The 7,571-nt window shown below is 41.2% G+C and overlaps 1 long non-coding RNA gene across 1 annotated transcript; it reads left to right on the forward strand.

Moving 5' to 3' along the window:
* Positions 1-4,924: 4,924 nt before the first annotated feature.
* Positions 4,925-5,504, forward strand: LOC119469550. Its single transcript, XR_005198375.1, has 2 exons — positions 4,925-5,116; positions 5,206-5,504. It is a non-coding gene; the product is annotated as an uncharacterized LOC119469550 (long non-coding RNA).
* The last annotated feature ends 2,067 nt before the right edge of the window (positions 5,505-7,571 follow it).

The following is a 7,571-nucleotide window of genomic DNA, read 5'->3' on the forward strand; positions in this document are numbered from 1 at the left end:
TTTTCAAAATGGAGAACTACCATGCTCTTAAAAAAGTCTTTTAGAGGTATGAAAAGTCAATTTCATTACATTAAAATCACTAAAAGATAGGAAAAAAGTGAAATTCACATATCAAAAAAATTATCTTTGGCGAAATACTCTATTTTGGTTTGAAGTATTTGTGAATTTTCCACGCATGTGTCAAGATACATAGGGAGTTTATTCAATTAAGTTAAAAAAGTAGAAAACTTGGTAAATTCAAAAAGTAGTGAAGACACGTTGTTTCTGTCTCTTTAACCGAGAAAACGCAGGTGCCTCCTGCTTGCGAGCACCGTCCGGCTCAGAACCTGAGGTTTTCTTCCTCGCTGCGGTGGCCGGCGCTGGGGTGGCTCAGGAGGGCGCGGCCTGTTTTCATTCCCGCTCAGCCAGCGCCACGCAAACGCCCGGCGGCTCTGCCCCCCTATCCCTCCCTCCCCCGGTGGATCCTGGCAGGCACTGGGAGCAAATGTGACTATAAAAAAAAATGAAAGATTTAGGAACTACCCATGATCTCCAGAGGGCGTTTAATTCTAACAGGAGGGTTTTTTTTTTTCTTTTTCAAGTGGGCTGATGGGTAAGAATAATGCAAGACTGGCGATGGAAAAACGCACACTGCATTTGCCTTTCGGCATCTGTGATGACTGAGTCCTTCCTCAGCGCTGCCGCAGGCAGCACATTCACATGCGTGTCACACAAATACCGGGGTTAGGTCAAAAAACCAACCTTCCTGAAGAAAGCCACAAAAGCTCTGAGACCAAGCCTTCACCTACATGACACCTGACAGTCCAGAAGCTGAGATCCTGTTAGGTCTCTGGAGAGCTCAGCTGTGACCCACATTGTATGGAAGGGCAGGCAGTGGGGCCCAGGCAGGTGAAGAGAATTGTCCACTGTTCAGCATCATCAGCCTAAAACCCACATGCTATTGCTGCAAAATCACTGACACTGGAAGCCGCAAACCATAGAAACAGAGGCCCTTTATGGTCCTCAATGTGCAACTGGTGACTTTTCAAAAGATGAAGATTAAACATATAAATCATAAATTCAAAGTATCAGAAGAAATACAAGATTTTCTAACCCCTGCTACCTGACTTTTTTAATTTTAATTTTTGCACGATTCGTGAATTATTGTAAATAAGTTCACAGAGGCCAAAATGCTCCCCTGAAGTCATCCAGAAAGTGGCAGTCTGCTAATCCTCATATCTGAGACATCTGTGTTTTCTTATGATAATACAAAAATTAAAGATAAGGGAGAGAGAAGGACAGAAAGAGAGAGAATTGAAGCTAAGAGGAAACACTTTCATGTTTTGCCTGCAAAATTCCCAGTGAACATTCCCATCACCAGTGGGTGAAATCCAAGGCCCTGGCTCCAGGATCCTGCTCCTTCCTTTGGTGACTCCTGTCCAAATGTGTCATAAAAACAACATGAAACTTGTTACACTTCTCTGGACAAGTCATTATGCTCAGGCCTTTGGCTCACAAGCTCCACTTCCCTGGACACCCCTTCGCCCTAAGTTTCAAGTAATTCAGCTTCACTCTTCAGAGGGGAGCTCAGGTGTCACTTCCTCTAAGGAACCTCCCTAGACACCTCTCCAGTAGAAGGGCCCCCACATTGCTCTTTGCACCTCTGTCCCTCAAGGTGCTGCTGTTCTCTGTGGAGGGTGGGACCCCGGGAACTAGAGCCCCTCTCATGCTGGAGACACTCGGCACTCATTAAGTGTGTGCTGGGTGGATACAAGTGTGGTGAGCTTTCACAGCCTTGTAATGTGTACTGTCACGTCTGGCATAGAGCCCCATTTTCATTCTCTGTAAAAAGAGTAAGTGGGGTTGGATGACCCATACTCTCTTTTCAACTCAGAAGTCCACTATGAGCCTGACATCAAATAGCTTCTCAGCCAGTGCCAGGCCAGGACCCAGGTTTTTCAATGTGTCTGTTCCCCACAGAATGGGGAAAGCATGGAGAAATGGGACCAGCTCTTCTGCCTGCCGTCCAGTGCCAGCCAGCAACTCTAGGCTCACAAATCCAAGGCAAAGACACCTGCAGGAGATCTGCAGGTTATTTATTAGCTGTGATTGGGCTGGAAGGGAAGTATATTCACTTTTAATTTTCCAGTGAATAGCATGAGACAGTGAAGTTTAAAATGTGGTTGTTATTTTTGTTTTCCGAGAAGGTAAAAGAAAGGCCTTTTTACCTTCTCATCTTTGGAGCCACTGGCATTAGCTGTGGACCTAGTAGTTTAAGAAAACTTGAAAATGAACTATGTGAACCAGTATTCTCCAAAGTAATATTTTGATAAATACTGCAATTCTGTTTACAGCCAAACTGTTGCTTAAGTGGGCAAAAGTCTAGAAGATAGGAAAACACACTCCTGAAAAAAGGTGGCAATGCACCTAAATTCAGCAAACTGCAGGGGCATGTGCTGTTCTAACCCAGATCAGAGTGTGTCAGTCACCACTTCATGCCACTCCCAGACCACCAACTTCAGAACATCTAGGTGTAAAGGTCTGTACAGAAGCCATAACATAATAATGCAAATAATTTTACATTATTAATAATGATCAATTATAATATTCCATAATGTAAAGGCTATTAAAACAAGTTTTTCTTCAAAGAATGGCCTTGGTTTCTGTGGGCAGTGTCTCCTCATAGAAAGGTAGTGCATTCCTAAATCACGGACAAAACGGGCCTCCAGGAGCTCAGGCTGCAGCAGCAGCTTCTCATCTACGTCCTTCACTGCATGAGGTTGTAATTGACTTTGAAAGCTCCTTTCATTCTAGTTTTGTCAACAGAGCTAGTCTTTCATGAGGATCTACTACATACCAGGTTCCAGAAAGCCAAATGCCTTTTGTTTGTTATTATTCCCTAAATACAAATCACAACTCTCTCCTCATTACTCACACAACAAAATTTAGCTGAGAGAGATTGAGTGAATTCCCCAGGGTCGCACAGCTACTAAGAGCAGGCTCGTGTTTAGATTCATGTCTGAATACTGAACACAGAAATAAACCAGCAGAAACATCATATATTCCAAAAGCCTACTCAAGCCATTTGTTCTTATTTTAAGGAAATTCTTTATGCTAATTTTAAACTCCAAATACTTATGAATGGCATAGATCTTCAGATTTGGTGTCTGATGTAAGAGAGGATGCTCACCAGCTGGTTACTGATACCACCCCACAACCCCCAGCATACTGAACAAATGTCTAAGCCTCGTGGTTAGTGGGGGCAATGCTGGTGGAATCTGAAGTTGTCATGTGCAGCCGCACCTGCATGCAATGACTCATGCAAGCTTCTGCAGATTTGGTGACACATAAAACAGAGATGCAAAGAAAAGCAGTAGCTGACAGACACAGGATGGCTCTGGGAGATGTAGAAGGAGCATGTCACCCAAAATAGAGCCAGATAGACATTCTTAAGGAAGGAGCAAAGGAGTTGCATCATGAAGAATGAAGAAGGGATTTGTCAAGAGAGATGGGACAGAACTCTCAAGAGTTCTCAAGGGAAGTTCCCTTCCCCTTGGGAAAGGAAGAGAGATTTGGTCACACCTAAATCTTGCACATCTGGAAAGCTGACAATCCATCAGCATGGCCAGAAGGGTTAAGAAAACTTGAAAATGAACTATGTGAATGAGTATTCTCCAAAGTAATATTTTGATAAATAGTTAAGGAGGACATAGATGAGGCTGGATATAGAAGCAGGAGAGGAAATAGATGAGGCTGGATATAGAAGCAGGGCTAAAGCTATGTCTATTGTGGTAAAGAGTTGCGATTCTATCCAGAGGGCAACAGGTAGCATTCTAAACAAAGATCATTTAAAACAAGAGTCAGCAAATATTTTCTGCAACGGACTAAATGTTAAATATTTTAAGTTTTCCAAGCCATATGGTCTCTCTCTCAAATACTCAGCTCTTCCATTGTACCATGAAAGCAGCCAGAGTTGTTATACAGCACGTGTATGTGGCTGTGTCCCAGTGCAACACTGCTTACAAAAGCAGACTGCGCCAGACATGGCCCATGCATGGTAGTTTGCCACATCCTGTTTTAGAAAGCTCAGGTTTGTGATGTGATGGAGAATGCCTACAAGAGCTCTTGTTTTAAATGGTAGACTGAACATACACTGGAATTCTATTCTGCTTGACCTAAGGTAGAAAAGATAGTAAATAGATAGATAGATGATAAGCAGGTAAATGGAGAGATGACAGATAAAGAAAATACATAGCTGTTCCAGAAAACAGAAAGTGATAACTCTATGAACCAAAAACAAAGTAATATGCTTTAGAAAGGAAGCAGGCTGGAAACCCATGGGGCAAAGCAAATACAATTTCCAGCTGCCTCTGGTAGCCCCTTCCTGGAAGTAGTCACAGCCCAGGGTGTTTTGACTTCTTCCTCTCTTTTTTGTTTGTTTGTTGTTTTTGTGTGTGTGTGTTTTGTTGATGTTGTTTGCTTTAAAAAAAATCCCTTTCCCTGCTTTTTTGTCACAGTAGCCTTTGTTGCTTCAAACACTGCAAGTGTTCTTTAAAAAAATATATATATACACAAACACACATATTTACATATATGCATATATATATATATGTGTGTGTGTGTCTCAACCTTTCAATTAAAATACAACATGTCCAAAACTTGGTATCTAGAGAGATGAGATGGACAAAGGAGCCCTTGTCATTGCATGTTTTCTTGCCCCAGAATTCACCTTGCACACAGCAACAGACAATGCACAAAGCCACTTCCTTCTGGACTGAAATTCTGAAATCCTTTTGTGCCTGGCCTTTCCATCCTTCAACTTCCCTTCTCCCACACTGTGAATGATTTTATTGGATATTTTTGTTTTCTTCTCAGTTATAGGGGAACATATTTGGCTCTAATGTATCTGTGACCCAGATGCTTCTTTTTCTAGTATGCATTTATTTTGTAGCAAACCTTTATATCCATCATTTCTCACTGTCTTTTTAAAATAACTAGGCAATATCTCATCTGAGGTAGGCCATCTCTAGTGGTTGTATTCTGAGGGAGAAAAGCTAATCTGTTCTCTTTCCACTGCATTTCAGGAACAGTAAGAGGACCTTGTGCATGAATAATTTGTTTCCACACTACAAAGTGGGTAATAAACAGATTAGTAAAATCAATTCTGCTTCACTTCAATAACAACCTCCTCCAACTCATTTTTTCTCTACAAACTTATTTTACCAGCAGAAGAATCCCAGCTTTCTTAGAGAACCCAGTGACTTTTCACACCTTAAATCTGTTAAATCTTAATGTTTTCTTCTGCCGTATGCATAGTTCAAACATACAAAGATGAAGCAAAGTCAGACACATTCCTGAAGGAACCCAAGAAATTCCTCTCTTTCTGTCTCTAGAACAAAATGAATTCTTTAGACCATCAGTTCTAACCTTCAAAAACCAAACCTGTTTGTGAGATCTGCTTTAAATACTACTGTAGACCCCAGGGTTTATTCATTAAATTTTTTAGATACTTGTTTTATTTGGAATCAGTTTATTTGTAATTTTAGTATTTGTATTAATATAAGGGAGAAATGTTTAAATCTGTCTGTGCCATATGTGCCTCTGGCTTATTGCACAACTAATTGTAGCCTCAGGCTAAACTTTGGTTTCTGTCTAATTTTTGTCAGAATAAATATAATTGATCTCAAAACATCTGCTTTTCTTGTAGGGACTCATGCTGCCATCTCCATTCCTCTTTTCTTGCAATCTGGGTGGAAGTTCTTTAATATGAACGTTTTAACCACCTTCCCTCTCCCAAGCCCACTATCAGCACATTCAAACTTACCCAGTCAAGGCTGTCATCTAAGGCCAGGGATTTTTCAGGAATCATTATTTTGCTGTGATATTGTTGGCAACCCTTTGACTTATTTTATCACCCCAGGGTTCTTTTAATTTTAGGAGCCCAAGAGTGCAGAAAAAGAAGTAGGTGAGTAATTAAACCCTCTGAATCAGGAGATTCTCTCCTTGTGTTAAGCAATTTTGTAGAACATCGCATGTAGTAAGCTCCTAGCAGATGAGCCAAGTGGCTGCTGAGCACAAATGCCTGCTTGCTGCTGTGAGCTCAGACACCATTATTATTAGTCTTTTCCACTTCTGAAGGGAATTATAAGGACCACTTAATAACCTGTAAGTCATAGAGAGTTAAAGGTGTTGCCTCAAAACACTGAGGACATAATGAAAGGTGAGGAGTGTTAGCCACAGGTCAAAAGTGCAGGAAAGTCTCTTAATGTGTGTTGTTGGAGAATTGCAAGTCTTTTTTCTTTTAGAAGTCTCCCTAGAATGGGGTCAAGGACTCTGCCCATTCTAGGATGAAAAAATTGGGATATTAGACACCCCCAAATATTTATCCCAAGGCTTCATTTAGGGTTCTTAGTTATTTTGCTCAACCAATACATTCTCAAATGCTAAGCAGCGCATTTGAATCTCTCCACAGTTCATATTAGCACTGTCTTTTGAAGTTGAGTTTCTCATTATTCTCACCTGATATACCTTATTTATCCCACACCCACCCCAGTGACATGTCGTGCTCACTGTTATCTTTGAGACAAGACTTGAATTTTACTCTTCCTGGAGTGCTCCTCACATGTCTTGTTCAGATCCAGTTCTGATTCATTCTTCAGCCCTGCATCAGTCATTGGGGGCTATGTTAAACCATTGTGACAGACAACTTCCAAATTTCAGTGGCTCAAAAATCTTCTTCCTCATTTATTTACATCTCATTATGGGTCAAGTGAGAGGTAGGTCTGTGCTATATCATCCTAACACAGGAATCCAGGCTGAGGGAGGTACCATCAATAAGATCCCCATTGCTATAGAAAAGAGAAAAAGCATGCTCAATAGAACTCTGTTTCCTGGAGATTTCTCCTGAAAAAGTCACATTATTTTTTTCTCACCTCCATTGGCAAAAAAAAAAAAATCATCATCATCATCATCATCATGTGGCCATGCAAAAATTTAATTAGGTGGGCTGGAATAGTCAGAGTGTATTCATAAAAACTAAACTGAAAATATTCGGAGAACAGCACCAATGACTATTGTGTATGCCAGCATGTATCCCTAACAGCTTAGTACTATTACCCTCTGAACTTTTCATGGCTTGAAAAGTATTAGAGCTTCTTATCTGAAGCCATAGCCCTCAGAAGGACTGCAAAATACATAATGAAATCTCCTTTAGGATGTCCTTAGAAAATTCAAGGAAAAGAAATTATATAATTCAAAAGTGCTTTTGGGTACAGCTATTCAGTGCTAGGTGGTAAGATTAGAGATAGATCGTAAAGACAACAATAGGGTTAGGGCTAGGATTAGGGTCTGGGTCAGAGTCAGGGCTGGAAGTATGGTTAGTGGTGGGGTCATGGTCAGGGTCAAGATCAAAGTCAGGGTCAAAGTAAGGGTCAGAATGAGGGACCAAGGAAGGGATTAGGGTTTAGGGTCAGGGTCAAACTCTAGGGACAGCGTTAGGGTTAGGATTAGAACCAGAGCTTTGTTCTGAGGACCCACCAGAGGAGAGGCCATGACTTTGGAGCAGCTGGTAGCATGTCCACAGTGAAGACCAG

Source organism: Cebus imitator, unplaced genomic scaffold (genome assembly GCF_001604975.1).
Source record: "Cebus imitator isolate Cc_AM_T3 unplaced genomic scaffold, Cebus_imitator-1.0 Scaffold703, whole genome shotgun sequence".
NCBI lineage: Eukaryota > Metazoa > Chordata > Mammalia > Primates > Cebidae > Cebus > Cebus imitator.